Below are 16545 nucleotides of genomic sequence, written 5' to 3' on the forward strand. Positions count from 1 at the left end.
CAATTTACCTTGTTGTAACTGAGAATGTGGGCACGAAGAAGCTATCAGTATGCAAGCTGTATTTTGCTCTCTGTGCCCTCAGTGAAGGGCTCTGATTTCTGTTGCTGATGCCCCAGCCACAGGTGCTTGTGCCACCATCCTCGGAACCACTATGGTCCATGAAGTCTTGAGCATCAGTACAAACATGGTCTTTTCCTCTTCTTTCTCATTTTCCCCAATCTTCTGGAAATTTTCTATTCCCTCAACTTCTGCTGCCGGTGGTGCTGGTGCTGGTGCTGGTGCTGGTGCTGGTGCTGGTGCTGGTGCTGCTGCTGGTGCTGCTGCTGCTGCTGCTGCTGCTGGTGCTGCTGCTGCTGCTGCTGCTTCTCCCTTAGCAGACTGACCCTATACACTGTTTTTTTGGTTGTTCCCTCTCAAGTCAACAACATTATGGCTGCCTTCACAGTGATGGGAGGGAGGAAGCATGAAAGAAAGAATCACAGGAGTTTGTGGAAGGAACAGTGAAAAGATCCAGAGTAAGCTGGCAAATGGGCAGTCTGTTCTCTTACCTCTCCTGGGCAACACTGGCTTCTTGGATATCGGGAAAGTACTGGTCCAATCCAGGTACTGACCATATCTCTTTGTTCTTCCTTGACTCCCAGACCAAGCAAAAAGATGATATCAGAAATACAGCCTAGAGGAAGCCCTATGCCCTGGCTCTTGTACATGAAGCTATATGCCTCTACAGACTGAGATGATCGTTGCAGTTCATAAGCAAAAATAGAGGTGTGGCATTTATCCTTGAAGGGTTTACTTCTGATGGTTAGCTCAGATGATAATGTCTCAAGGCATAAATGGCCCTCCTCACTGACAGTTGCTGTGGGTTGAGCCTGTGACATATATCAGTAGCAGAAGTGCAAGGTTATAGTGAACATGCTTGTAAGAAAGGTGCAGGACATGAGTCTCCAAGTTGCAGCTCAGTTGACGTTTCTGGCCTTGGTGCAATACTGTCTTGGTCAGAGTTTCTATTGCTCTGATAAAACACAGCAGCTAATAGAATGAGTTTATTTGGGGCTTCCAGTTCTAGAGGGTTAGGGTCCATAATGGCAGGGACAGCAGGCAACAGGCATAATGGCTGGAAGCTGAGAGCTGAGGATTCACATCTTGAACTATAAGCAGGAGGCAGAGATAGCAAACGCGAAGTGGTACTAATCTTTGAGCTTTCAAACTCACACCATTGACATCCTTCCTTCATCAAGGCTACCGGTCCTAAGCCTGCTCAAATAAGGCTAGCAAATGAGTACTGTGTATTCAAATCCAGAGACTATGGAGGGCAATTCTTAACCAAAACACCATGTTCCACTCTGGATCCTTTAGTATCATTGGCGCAAGGAAAGCCCACCAGAAATTAGTACTCTTAAAGCCAAAAGGAAAGTCGTTTTTTTTTTTTTTAAGCTGGCTGGTAGCTGCAGTAACTTACCCAAATCCTGCAGCCCAAGCCTTACAGCCATTTGTCTTTTATACACAATACTTATATCCTGGTTGCCACACTTCAGTCAGCTAGGTGCAGTGCCGAAAGCCAGCTCAACATCCAGGTAACTGAGGAAGGCAGTGAGGTATGGTGTTGGTGACTGGGGTTGGTGCTGGTAGCAACTGACGCCCCTATTGCCCCCTGCCCCTTCTAATAACATTTACACTGTTAACACTTACTATAGGAGAAAAACTTAATTTATCTGGGGCCAGCAAGAATGTCTGGAGAAAAACTCTGAATTCTTTTAACTCTTAAATGGCTGGTGAAAAAGAAAAGACTAGAGAGAAGGTCATACATACACAAACACACACACACACACACACACACACACACACACACACACACACACGCGCACACACACACACGACCAGGCTCTACCACATGTTTTGTCAATTTCACAAGTATACACGCATACTTACACACATAGACACATATGCACATGTATACCTATGCATTACTTATATACATGCACACATATGTATGTACATACAGACATATACACACATACATATATTTGGTGGATGGAGCAGATCCCCAACATCCACACTTTATTTTATATTTTTCTCTCAGCCTTTTTATAGCCAGTGAAGAAGGGTCTCACCAACAAGATAGATGAACTCGCCAATGATAGTGAGGGCAAGCAGGCAAAAATCAAAACAAACGCTTACTTCTTCCACGTCTTTTTAAGTGGGCTGCCACCAGAACATATGGCCCAGATTTAGGGTGGATCTTCTATCTTCAAATAGTTAAAAAAGTCCGATTAAGAAAATTGCTGTTTGGGGTTGGGGATTTAGCTCAGTGGTAGAGTGCTTGCCTAGCAAGCGCAAGGCCCTGGGTTTGGTCCCCAGCTCCGGAAAAAAAAAAAAAAAGAAAGAAAATTGCTGTTCATCATTCCACTTCAGGAGTTGATTAGGGCCTGGAGCCATAAGGCATGGAAAAGGAGTTTTGGAGTATAGCGATGCATACCAAAAGGAGGTGTTTACCGCCAACATTGGTAACTTATCTTTGCAGAAAAGACTTCCTGGTAATTGGAAGATTTTACTTAGAGCTTAAAAAATGAAGTCACATCTAAGAAGTTAAACTGGTGAAACTATGGGTTACATTGTAAGAGTAGACAAAGCTGAGGGCCTGGGTACAGTTGCCTTTATTCTCTTCATCAGTGACTCCAAGCACAGACTTTTCTGCAACTTGGCTCATTTCCCTGTTCAACAGTCCATCTGAAACCAGAGATTCCTTAGGACGCAAATACTTGTGACATACATCTTTAACCACAGTATCGTAATGGACTATGATTCCATATTCTTCTAGAAGAAAGTTGATACTGGTATCAAGTCTGGACTCTTCTTTCTTCTCACATCAGAAGGCTGTCTCCACCATTGCCAAGATACTTCTCCAGGACATCAAACTCGGTTGAGCTACAAGAAAGCATGTTGTGCTCAGCATTGTAAAACTAGCAGTGGCTGTTCTGTCAATAGACTTCATCTGCTTCCCTCTTGACAGACTTCTTACTGCTCAAAGATCTAGCAGTTTGGCTCCTGTTACAAGTTCAGTGACCAATACTTGCATAAAGGAGAAAATGAAAAAATTCTGAATGTTGTATTCCAGTGGCTCATAACAAGAGATACCTATGCAGATGGATGATAAAGACCCAGAGATTTATGACCAGCTCTGAGTGTGTCTCCAGGGAGATGAGAACCTTTGTGGTGCTGTCAACATCTGTGACCTGTCCACTTACAAGCTGGATACCACCTGCCTCCCCAAGGTTATCAAGTCTCATGAGAAGCTAAATGTGAGGCATGATCTGCTCCGGCTGTTTGAGATGCTGTTGCCAGTGCTTCAGCCTTTGTTCTTTCCTCCTGAGGTCAGAGAGTTACCAGCTCCCCCGTTGGCACTGTTTGACTTAGCTGAAACATTCTTCTCTGAGAAGATGAGGTTTGTTCAGATTACCAACCTGCACACTGACAAAGATCTGGAGTTAGATGAAAGGAGGTGCAGTGGCCTCCTTGGAGTAACCAGTAAACTTCCGAAAGATCAGCAGGACACAGACTCTATCCCTGGGCACATCTTCCAAGTAGTAGGGTATCAAACCAGGAGGCCCAGTAAGGTGGGGGCCCTTCAGGTGGTATTACCTCATAGCCTGTTTATGTCATTCGATGGTTCTCTGGGTAGCTATTAAGTATCAACTGGGCGACCAACTGAAGGGAGTGGAAATTCTATTCTAGCTGTAGGGTCCTGAAAACCAGTAGCAGAGTGTATGAGCAAACACAGTGTGCTAAGGGTGGTAAGTGCTGTGGTATAGACAAACAGAACCAGGCCGGAGGGATCTGGTGTGGAGCATTCAGTAGAGTGAGCAAACTTGGCTCAGTACACAGTGATGGCAGACCACTGTGTTATCTGACCCAGAGCCTTCAGCTGCACTTGTGTGCTACATGGCAGAGTCCCAGCCTGAGAATTTTGAGAATTTCATCCTTCGGTTAGACTCTGCTTTCCGGCTAGTTAATGCTAACTGTCCCAACTAATCATGATTCCAAATGATGAGATAATATTCAAAACAATGAAGAGGCTCTGAATGGAAAAAAACAAAAAAAACCCCTTTATATCTCATTCTGGAACATAATATTGATATAAATGGAACAACATACCAGAATTTCTAAGGACTGTATCTCTTTTTTTTGAGACAGGATTTCTCTGTGTAGACCTGGCCATCCTGGAACTCTCTATGTAGATCAGGCTGGCCTCAAACTCATAGAGATCTGCCTGCCTCTACTTCCTAAGTACCAGAATTAAAAGCGTGTGTGCCACTGCCTGGCTGAGAACTGTACCCTGTAAAGCAAAACCAGATTTTACCCATGGTTTTGAATTGTTCCTCAACTCCTTACCAAAATGTCTATACTTTGCTTTCCCTAAGAACTGTGAAAGGTTTTGAATCGTCTGTAATGCCCAGATAGTTGATATTTCCTTATTGAAGAAGTGGTTCCCTTGTTTAAATTGAATCTATGATTAAACTTTTATAGTTTATGGTAAGAAAATTCCTCACTAGTATGGCCAGCGTGACTCAAAACATAATCAAGTTGCTAAGAATAGCGTTTACATGTGCAACCCTATGCAGGACCCTGTGATGATTTGTGTGAAAGATTCACAGTGTGAAAAGCAGGGAGCTGTCAGCCAAAACTAGAGAAGAGCCTAGAGAGTAAGTGAAGGGAGGGGCATGGGCATATGCGGATTCCCTGTGAAACTCTTGTCAGATCTGTGAGGTCAGAATTCTCCTGGGAGAAGACTTGTTCCTTGGGCACCTGGGATTCTGAGATTCTCACCACAGGCATGGAATTGCTTGTGGAAACACTAATCCAGTAAGGCCCCTGCTACACCCTGAGTGAAGGTGTAATGCCCCAACCGCTCTGCTTTCATCAGTGAGTCCCCACAGGCCACCATTGATGGAGTTTTGTGATGTAAAGCTCATCCTGGCTCCTGACTCTTGGGCCTTGGATCCTGGCTCCTGGCTCCTGGATCCTGGCTCCTGGTCTTGGCTCCTTACACCTGGCCCCTGACCCCTGAACTCTGGCTCCTGGCTCCTGGCTCCTGGTTCCTGGTTCCTGGTTCCTTGTTCCTGGTTCCTGGTTCCTGGTTCCTGATTCCTGGCTCCTGGTCCTGGCCCCTGACCCCTGGCTCATGGTTCCTGTCTCCTAGCTCTTCACACTTGTGTTCAGTCTCAGAAAGTATTATTAGAGTGGTGGGTACAAGGATGGTTCCCTAGGGATCCCTCATCACCACCAAGAAAACGTGGCTTGAGACTCATCTGGTAGAACCATGAGCATTGGATTCTTCTATGTTACCAATGCCATATGGAGTGCCTGTAATTAAGCTGTGCCTGAAGTCACAGGGGAAAGGGGCCGGCTTAGCCTGTTGAATGATAATCACCATGAAGAAAACAGGCAGGCGTTCAGATGCCGTTGAGGCCTGAAGCTATGGTGTAGCAGCTGCTTTCTCGAGATTCAAATACTCAATGGGACAATTGGTATTGTTCAGTGGTAGATGGCTTCACAATTGTGACACTGGGTTTCATCTTCAGAGCCACAGGAAAAGAAGGCACGAGGAATGACTATGGTCATGTGCCTGTGATTCACCCACAGTGAGGTCCAGCTATGTGTCAGGGTAGAGAGTCAGCTGAGTCCATTGCCTCTCCTCTACCGTTTTAAAGCTTTTGATAGTTTTTCCAGTTTTAAGTGACATGTCTAGATTGTGAGGGGCCCCAAGTCCTTGATGCTGTCCCGCTACCACATCATAGGATACAGACATCTGACCACAGATATGAAAATGCCTCTTGATGCCCTTGCTACTCTTGATAAGTGTTCGTTTTGTTAGGAAAAATACAGAAGTCGCAAAATGTACTCTCATTTTCAGGCTTAGCAAGCAAAGGGCCGTCTTTGACACATCACCTTCATTGTGAAGTCAGCAATGAGGAAGAAGGAACTCTGGAGATTTTTGATAGCAGGGTGTTTCCGACAGGGCCTTAGGCAAGGCTTCAACATCAGGCCAGAGTTCCATACTTCCTGCTCCTGCTGAAGGAGGTTTCCCCTCCTGGGAGCACTAGAAACAAGCATCTAGCTTCTCTCTTTCCACCATTTAAGGTTCTGATTCCCCATTTTGTCCCAGACAGAGTCACTAAAACATTTGTTTCTTAAATGCATAAGATAGACATTTAACTATTATTTCTGCCAGACTCAAGTGTGCCTCTTCATGCTCTTTATGACCTACGAACCCTGCTCCCATCACCCTTCTCCCAAGACACCCTCAACAGGAACCAGGTAGAGAGGTAGCAGGATAGGAAACTGACCAGAGAAGTCCTAGGAAAGGTGAAGACAGAGAGCCTGGAGGCAGGAGAAAGGTTAACACTGACCATAAAGATCAAGAGACTCCATCTTCCCTTGTTCTTCCGGGATGGCAGCCATTATGTGTCCCAGCCCTGCTCCTGATCTGATCTGCCTTTTGCAATAATTTTAATAAAAACTTTCCTTTTCTGTGAAGGAAAAGAGCACACAAGAGTGTACCAAGAAGAAAAGAAAAGAACCCACATCAATTACATAGTTCATAGGACAAAGCCATTCATGTCCTAAGTTAGGCTAGGAATGGAGTACCCTTTCAAACTACGTGGGCTGACTGACTGACATTCACTTTCTGTCCATCCACGTTCATGTGCTCTGCCAGCTTGTTTCTGTGGATAAAATAAAAGGACAACTATTTAATATTCCATATTATGCAGGAAATAAACTACAGTTTGCATACTCTGTGCATGTTTTTAAAATTTTCTATCTCTTCTGACACCTTCACAATTCCTTTTCAGTAGTTTTTAGACAGGGCATTGTTTAGAAGTGATTTTACCTCTAAAGGAAGTGAGGGAAGGCTGTTGTTAGTGTTCTATATTCTAAAAGTTATTTCTAACATACTCTAGAACAAATAACAAATCCCTACATCTGTCATTCACAACTTAGGCATGGTGTGTGTGTGTGTCTGTGTGTGTGTGTGTGTGTGTGTGTGTGTGTGTCTGTGTGTCTGTGTGTCTGTGTGTGTTTACCCTGTGGCCTAAGGACTCTAGTCAAGGACTGTAATATTAAGCTGTATTCTCTCTCTCTCTCTCTCTCTCTCTCTCTCTCTCTCTCTCTCTCTCTCCTCCTCCTCCTCCTCCTCCTCCTCCTCCTCCTCCTCCTCCTCCTCCTTCTCCTCCTCCTTCTAGTGAATTACACTACGTTAAATTCTTCAGGTGAAATCTCAACTTCTCTGAAGCCTAGGTAGCCTGGAAATTTCGATCTCCCTGTATCTGCATCCCATGTAGCTGAGATTATAGACCTGTGCTTCTAGGTCCAGCTAACTATAAACATTTTCTACAGAATGCTATTTCACCACACCTGTGTGAGAGAACCTCATTCTTTTGTTTCTTTCTTTTTTTTTTAAAGATTTATTCATTTATTATATATAAGTACACTGTAGCTGTCTTCAGATACACCAGAAGAGGGCATCGGATCTCTTTACAGATGGTTGTGAGCCACCATGTGGTTGCTGGGAATTGAACTCAGGACCTCTGGAAGAGTAGTCGGGTGCTCTTAACCGCTGAGCCATCTCTCCAGCCCGAACCTCATTCTTTTGAACACGATTTCAATAAAGTCTTATGAAGAAAAATGGCCCCAGAATAGGCAACACACATGCAATTTCAAATTTTCAAAGTTAAAATCTTCTATTAAAGTAAACTATAAAAGTTAAAGGCAATACCAGCAACTAGACAACATATTTAGAAATCAATAACTTATCTAGGTTTAAAATCAAAAGATAGATATAAAGAAATGTTTGATCTAGGAATATAGGTTATGATGGTCATAAACACAAGAGAAGATGCTTAGAGTCACACATAAACAAAGAAATGCAAGTCAAAAACCCAACACTATTTTCCCACTCCCAGAAGGGTGGCAAGTAACACCATCCAGAAAAGAGGAAGTCTTAGTGAGGTACCCAGAGCATTGCACTAATCAAGAAAAAGTGAAATTGTTCAGCCATACGGGAAGAGTGAAGCACTTCTTCCAAACAGTGAACATGAGATTATCACATGATGCCTCATTTCCACCCCTGTGTGTACTCCACAAAGGGACCAAAATCCTGGAGTCAAAAATAATAGATTTTAACAGCTGGTCAATGGTGGTGCATTCCTTTAATCTCATCCCTCAGGAGGAAGAGGAAGGTGGAGGTCTGAGTTCGAGCCCAGCCTGGTCTACAAAATGAGTTTCAGAACATCCAGGCTATTATACAGGAAAAGAAAACCTTCTAGAAGGGTAGGGGATATCTTTCCATCTGTATTCACAGCAGCAATGCACAGTTCTCATAGAACAAATGCAGAACCCAACTAGCTGTCCCTCCACAAGTGGTGATAAGAGAAAAGGCCTTTCAAAACAATATTCTAAGATTCACTCAATTCAGCTTCGAGAAAACCAAAAGTCTGCTACAGGCTACCACACTGCTGAACTCTAAGGCCATGGAGCAAGTGAAACAAGGGTGGTGGGAGGGGCATGTTTGGAAGAGGTAGATTCTTCATGAGTTCCCTTATGAAGGGACTCATAGAACAAATAGACCAAGAGAAGGAAAAGGCAGACCACAGATAGTTCTGGAGAAAGGAGAAGAAAGCACAGTTATTTAACAGGCAAAGATTTTCATTTGCCAACACAAGTTTCTGGAACCCCATCCCAAAACACCCTGAAAATACCTTAGCTGCAGGATTCTGAACTTCAAACCTAATGGCCTTATTGCTTCTGTGTTTTGGGGCCATAGTTTTAATGAAAAGAATCAAAATGCGTGGCCAGTGAACATTTTAGAGACTTGGTTTTCATCAAAGCTTCATAAAAAATTGACCTTGTTCCTCAAAGGGCGTCCTCCTTACCTCCAGGATATAGTTGAGTGGCAGACTTTGTGGACTCAGGGCCAAGAGAGGAAAGAAGTCAACCCTCCTAATGGCAATCTCAGCTACTGGAGAGGCTGAGGCAAGAGGACCACAAGTTCAAGGACAAATTGGGCTACAATGTTGATTCAAGGCCAACCTGCACAACTAGACCCTGATCAAACACACCTAAAAAAGTGACTGACAGTGGCAAGGTGTGTGAATCTGACTGCCCCATCTCATAGAAAGAAACATTTTTATTGAACTTTTTTATTTATTTACATTTCAAATGTTACCCCATTTCCCAGTTTCCCGTCCTTAAACCCCCTATCCCATCCCCTCCCCCTTTTTCTATGAGGGTGTTTCCCAACCCAGCCACCCGCCCCCTCTCCACCTCCCCCACCTCCGATATTCCCTACACTGGGGTGTCTGAGCCTTGGCAGGTCCAAGGGCTGCTCCTCCCACTGGTGCCCAACAAAGCCATCCTCTGCTACATATGCAGCTAGAGCCATGGTTCTGTCCATGTGTACTCTTTGGATGGTGGTTTAGTCTCCTTGGATCTCTGGTTGGTTGGTATTGTTGTTCTTATGGAGTTGCAAAACCCTTCAGCTCCTTCAGTCCTTTCTCTAACTTCTCTAATAGAGGCCATGTTCTCAGTTCATGGTTGGCTGTGAGCATTTGCTTCTGTGTTTGTCATGCTCTGGCAGAGCCTCTCAGGAGACAGCTATATCAGGCTCCTGTCAGCATGCACTTCTTGGCATCAGCAATAGTGTCTGGGTTTGGTGGCTGTATGTATATGGGCTGGATCCCCAGGTGGGGCAGGCTCTAAATGGACATCCCTTCCGTCTCTGCTCCAAACTTTTTCTCAATATCCCCTCCTATGAATATTTTTCCCCCTTCTAAGAAGGACTGAATCATCTGCACTTTGGTCATCCTTCTTCTTGATCTTCATGTGGTCTGTGGATTGTATCTTGGATGTAATCTGAGCTTTTGGGGTAATATCCACTTATCAGTGACTACATACCAGCTGTGTTTATCTGTGATTGGGTTACCTCACTCAGGACGATATTTTCTAGTTCCATCCATTTGCCTATGAATTTCATAAAGTCATCCTTTTTGATAGCAGTGTAGTATTCCATTGGGTAGATGTACCCCATTTTCTGTATCCATTCCTCTATTGAAGGTTCTTTCCAGCTCCTGGCATTATAAATAAGGCTGCTATGAACATAGTGGAGCATGAGCCAGAAACTTTTAACAGGGGTATAAGAGGGTCTGGAGAGAGAAAAGGAGCCCAGAGCTCTGAAGAATAGGCCTGGTAAATACCATCTAGGGGCATTTAAGTTCCGAGTTTCTTGGAATACTCTACAGTTTCCTCAGATGCTCAGGTGTGAACTTGGATGTTTCCTGAGGAATCACTACTGAGGAATGACGGCTACTCAGTGGCCATGCTCTCTGCCTCCTGAAGCTCTTCCTCCTGGTGAGTTCCTTGGGTGCGGCTTATGTCACATTTCTTGCAGTTGTCATCGCCTACACAGTACTAATTAGTTCTCAACACACTGCTCAGACAAAATGCCCACAGCTCTTTCGCCATAGTTGTGACAATCCACTGAAATGGCTGCCACTTGTTCAGCCTTTACTATTAATTTCTTCTTCACAGGAGCCCACCCCATCAAATCTAAAGAAAGTACTTGAGGGCCACGGTTGATGTTCTGAAGACGTACGATGGAAGGAGTTTCCGGGGAGCACATTGGGTTCTCCAGAATAAAATTGTTACCCCAAGCTGTACATGTCACTCTGTGATGCACACTGTTCCGTCTGTCTATCTCTGCCATCAGATTTTGGTTTATAGCCCTGAGCAGAGCTGGATTAGGCACTCAAGGAGCTTGGTGTGGTTCTAAACATGTGTGTGGATCCGTGCAAGGAGAAGACAGTTGCCAAAGGGGCCACTGCTTTTAGGATGCATTTGACAAATGTACCCCAAGTTGAATCTGAGCTGTGAAACCCGTTTCATTCCAGAGAGGATCTCAAATTAGGGTTGACACTGGTTGTGAGCTGGTTTGTAATCAGAAAGAAAGGAAGGCGCTGTAATGTTCCTTGTCCAAGAAAGTTCTGTACCGTATGCTGAGGAATTTTTTTTTGATAGACCATTCAAAGTCCTAACCTATATTATCCATAAGCTTGGAGTTAACTTGACATCATTGTATAAGAGTTTTATTTATTCCATATTTCTGCATGGACACTCGATGCAGAGACAGCCTTGGTTTGATGGCAGGAACTGTACCTTTCTAGATGTCTTGTGTCTGGAGTTTCTCAAGGAATCTCTTTGCTTGAATTGATGCCAATTTCAAATGAGCAATTCGTTAATTTAATGTGTGTCCTGGAAGTCACTAAACTCAGATATTTTCTATTTTCACTGACCTGGAGTTTGTTGTGTAGTCCAGGATGGCGTAGAACTCACCAGCCTCAGCTTCCCAAGTGCTGGCATTGAAAGTATATACCATCATGCCTGGCCTCTAATCATAGTTTTTTAAAGTTGGGACAGCCATTTGAATGTTTAATTTCCTAAAAAATATTTTAAATATAAAGCTTCAGAATGGCCTGTAAAATTCTCATGTGAATGTATGTGGTCATATATTGTTGCTGAAAATCTTGTGCATTATAAGTGGTTTTCTACAAAATCCAGAGTAGTGGAAGTTGCACAATTAAGATGATAATTAAAATACTAATAATCCTGCCAAGGTTAGCCCCCCCCCAGTGTAGGAGAATGCTGGGGGTGGGTGGGAAGGTGGGAGTGGAATTTTCTGACTGTAAAAAAAATAAGACCAAACGTAAGGGAAAGGGGGAATGAGAAGGACAGAGTGCTGTGAGGCAGGAAGAGAATGTGTGTAGGCAGGGAGTAGGAATTGGAAACCCAGGTTCCAAGCCTGAGCTGTGTGCATCCTGGGAAGAATCTGTTTGGCTCCCAGCTTCTTCATCCATAAATGGAGGATAGTATCATTAGTATGAGACAAAGTTAGCAAACGCACACTCCCAACACAACTGGTTTTCTCCAATATACCTAAGAACTCACCATTACCTTCGGCCTGGGACATATAGTTTACCACCCTCCTCTCCCCACGCTTGTACCTTTTCTTTTCCGTGGCCATCATGCACTAAGCCCCCAGGGGGAGTGAATGATGGAAATGGGAATTTGGCCCTATAACAGACATGATTATGTGTTTTTAAAAGCCCGTTTATGAGATGGGCTCAGAAAAGGCATTTCATTCCAGGAAATGAGTATGACATTATTTCCATATATCTAGTAGCAAAATGCAATGGACCCCCAAAATAGAGAACTCTGTCAGTAGGTAGAAAGAGACAATTTCTTGACACACCTCTGGCTCTACTTACACATGAATCAGCCAATTAGAGTGCGGAAGTGGGGGAAAATAGAAACCCACCTAGCTCTACAGCAAGAGCCCATCCCAGGGAACACTTGAACTTCTGGAGAGAACTTGCAATCAGGTACATGAACTATTGGATACTCCAGAGGCCTGGCAGTGTGCAATGTTGGATGAGGCAAACACTGACTGGGATTCCGCATGTGTTTACTAAGAAGTTCTAGTCACCACTCCAAATCCTAGTCTTTGCACTTTCTCTACAGGTGCTTTGGTTTTCTTCACAGAACATCTGAACAACATAATCATATGACAATCCTAGATCTGCTGAGACTGACGGGATGACTTTTACTAAACTGCAAATGCTCAAAACAAGCTGGTAAGACCTTTGGAGTATCTGACCATGCTGCAAACTATCTCTCTGAGCCAGACTGAAGATTGCAGTGGATCATAGCCTAGAGTTAGCTGTGGCACACAACTCTCCCACGACACTGAGGCCATTGAACCCCAGCCCAGTGGAAGGGACTAATGACACGAGATGCAGGAGCCTGAGAGTCAAGAAAGTCAAGGGAAAATTTCCCGGACACAGCCAGAGCTGAAACAGATGTTCTGGTAAACCCCAGTGTGCCCAGGCGCCTCATGCATTGATCCTTCACCCCTGCCTTTATCACTGTCTTTCTCTCCCTGCTCTTCCCAGATGTAAACGTTCAATCTAAGAACTTGGTAATTATATGGGGAGAAGTAGACACAGGGAATAAGTACATTGCCTTACCCAGATGCAGAGGCCCCACCAGCAGCAGTTAGCTGACTGACAATGGCAGTTGTCCTAGTTATATTTCTATTGCTATGATAAAACATCAAGACCAAAGGCAACTTGAGGACAAAAAGGTTTATCTCAGTTTATAGTCCTGTATCACAATCCATCACTGAGGCAAGTCAGGGCAGAAACATAAACTTGACAGGAATCTGGGGGCAAAAGCTAATACAGAGGCCATGTAGGAGTGGTGCTTGCTGGCCTGTGCCTCATGGCTTACTCAGCCTTGCTCTTGTGTCACCCAGGATCTCTATCTAGCCCACGGGGAGCTGGGCCTCCCACATCAATCATTAATCAAATGCACTAGCGCTTGGCCACAGGGCAATGCGATTGGGAGATTTTCTTAGTTGAGGTGCTCTCCTTTTTTTCCTTTAACAGAAGAAAAAGTTTTTGGGGACTCACAGTTCGATAGGGTTAGATGACCATCATTGTAGGCCATTGAACCCCAGTCCAGAGGAAGGGACTGGTGACAAGAGATGCAGGAGCCTGAGAGTCAAGAAAGTCAAGGGGAATTTTCCCGGACACAGCCAGAGCTGAAACAGATGCTCTGGTAAACCCCAGTGTGCCCGGGCAGCAGGCAGACAGGCATAGTGTTGCAGCTGAGACCTTACATTCTTATCCAGAAGACTAAGGCAGAAAGAGAATTCTGAAACCTCAAAGACCACCCCAATGACACATTTCCTCCTATATGGCTGTACTTCCTAATCCTTCTCAAATAGTTCCACCAATTGGGAATTAAGTATTTAAAGACTATTTGGGCTAGTCTCATTCAAACCACCACACAAACATAACCAGATTTTCTCGTAATTAGTTACAAGTGGTTCAATGAGCTCATGCCTTTGAAGATCCCAGCAACTTATTTGTACACATCCCATGTCTGCTGAACACAGTAGGTGCTCTTGTTGAGCTAGTTTTTTTTAAAGCAACAACCAACAACCACAAATTATGAGCCCTCTCACAAGCAGGCAGAAACTCTGTGGTGATTGCTTAAGAAGAAAATCAAAGAAAGAAACAAACAACAAAACAACCAAACAGCTGGGTGTTGTTGCATTGTCTGTAATAACAGCACTTGGAAGGCAGAGGCAGGCAGGCAAGTAGATCCCTCAGTTAGAGGCCAGCCTGGTCTACAGAACAAGTTCCAGGTTTTGGTGGGGGTTCCCTCTTTCAGAAAGGCTCTTGCTCTTTGTGTTAGGTTGACACAAAACTAGCCAAGACAGTGGTGCAAGAGTTCCAGTCCCATTTTCACAGTCAAAGATGAAAGAGGTTTATAGGCAGCCAGGGAACAGCAGTCAGCATTTCCCCAAGTATTCTAAATCTACAAAGTGACTGTGAGTTAGACACCTGGCTCAATGAGGTAGCCAGTCTAAAGGAGCAGGACCTGTGCCCAGACCCCATTCTCTATTCCTGGAGCCACTTCCCACTTTTCTTAAACCAAGACCAACTTTGAGATTCAAGACTGCTTGGACCTATAAACCTTTGGCATTAGCATGTACAGAATGCCTGCTGGTCAGCAAGGTAATTATTTTAGCAAGAAATTGTAATGAATCAAACAGGGAAAGTTCAGCATTAGAAGAGTCTCATGTAAAGCAATTTGATTGAAACCAGGGTCTTAGAAAAGTGAAGACCATAAGATTCAGGCTAAAGAACACGAAGATTCCACCTGTGTGTATACTATTCACTGTTTGCTCAGATTAATCTCTTTGAACTTTAAAAACTATCATACAAAGTCTTGTTCACTTGTAACTCATTCTGTGGTCTCCTCCAACTTATTGCTGAGTGGAAAACATTGTCTAAAAGAAACCTTCATCTGGATACTATAAAATGGATGTCTAGGACAGGAGGTATAGTCAGACACTAACATGAAAGTTTGAAATAACTGATACCTATTTCATTTCATCCATACCTATAAATGCAGAACATGCTTACCTCTTAGACATCACATAGAAAGATGTATAAACTGGACCAAAACCAGCTGCAGATCGCTACCTACAAAATTGTACTTGGTGGGGGCAACTATTCTAAAGCTTGGTGCAGGTCTTAGGAATATTTGCCCTTCAGAATCTGAAGGTACTTATATTGTCTTTTCCATATGTAGGGAATAATTACATAATTACCAGATTTCATGAGTAAGAATAAAACGTGGGTGAGAGTGCAACAGTTTCACTCTGTGATTCTCTCTGCCTTGATATGTCTGACATTTTGCATCATTAAGAAGTATAAAGGTCAGCATCCAAACACTGCCATCATAGCCAGGCAGGTAACAAAGTGAAAGGAGCAAGCAGAGTAGAGACTGTGGCCAACTGGGAAAGAATATGCCTCTTCCCAGGGAACAGCCAATGCCTATGGCCAGCTCAGAGTTCTTGGATATGAGCACCCAGCTACTACTATCAAATGTTTCCATTTTCAAAGCTTATCCCCAAGTCAAAGTGTTTGTATGAAACTTTAGACAACCAATTCTACTATCTTTCTTAGAGAATTGTGTCAATGATCTAAATAAGATCAGCAAAACTCCAGCCAGAGTTACTCAACCTCTGTCGGTGACATCAATTTTAAGTCATCGTCACTCTTGAGAGCAGAAGAATGCACTTCAAAGCATCTCAAAACCAAACAACCCTAACATACCTTTGTTCTATCATGTGACAGTCTTCACTGTAAGGCCTCCTCCCATATGTATTCTTCTCTCTGCCCTCCATCCCTGCCTAAAGTGTCTCTGATGGGTTTTTTACTTCCTAACATATGTTTGCAAACACTAAGCACAAAGGCTCCACAAGTGTACAAGGCAGAAGGCATCAAAGTAAAGAACTTGCCAATATCTGGCTGCATCCTTTTTCCTAGGATAAGGGAGGAAAATTGCTTTTGTCCACACACTTACCCTTAAGGCCTTACCCTATGAGCCAAGTAAGGGGCACCCAGGTATCACTGCCATCTTTGATCACACTTCTGTCTGAAAGTCCCTAGTACACTACTCTTCATGCAATTCTCGATCCTCTTTGCATAGTCTCGTGGCATCTCATAGCTGCTCTCATACACTGGGTCTGGGCTTTTCAGAAGAAGGTCTAAAAACACAATACAATATTGTCAACTGAAAATCCCAGTCTTTGCTATAATTAGTTACTTTCATAATTATAATCTCTGTAGCTATTCCTTTAAGGCATGACATAGCCATTGCAAACACGATCTCACAGCCTCTGAGTAGCCTGCACTGGACCTGCGCAGAATAGACCTGTCAACAGACAACTGTGGATTGAAGAGGCCCTAATTCTTTTGGCTGAACTATATAGGCAACTAGCAGATTCTGGAGGAGGGACAGTCACTGCCTCAGTTGTATAACAAACGATGAGCACTCTAGGTTCTAGTGGACAGTTCCAAATGCATGTTTACACAGGCAACTCCGGTTAAAATCAGTGGGTCTCAAGGCAATGGCAAG

At 43.8% G+C, this 16545-nt stretch overlaps 1 pseudogene; it reads left to right on the forward strand.

The window, feature by feature from the left end:
- The first annotated feature begins 463 nt into the window (after positions 1 to 463).
- Positions 464 to 3686, forward strand: Ift52-ps1 (intraflagellar transport 52, pseudogene 1; annotated as a pseudogene).
- The last annotated feature ends 12859 nt before the right edge of the window (positions 3687 to 16545 follow it).

This window comes from Rattus norvegicus, chromosome X, assembly GCF_036323735.1.
Source record: "Rattus norvegicus strain BN/NHsdMcwi chromosome X, GRCr8, whole genome shotgun sequence".
In the NCBI taxonomy this organism is placed as follows: Eukaryota; Metazoa; Chordata; class Mammalia; order Rodentia; family Muridae; genus Rattus; species Rattus norvegicus.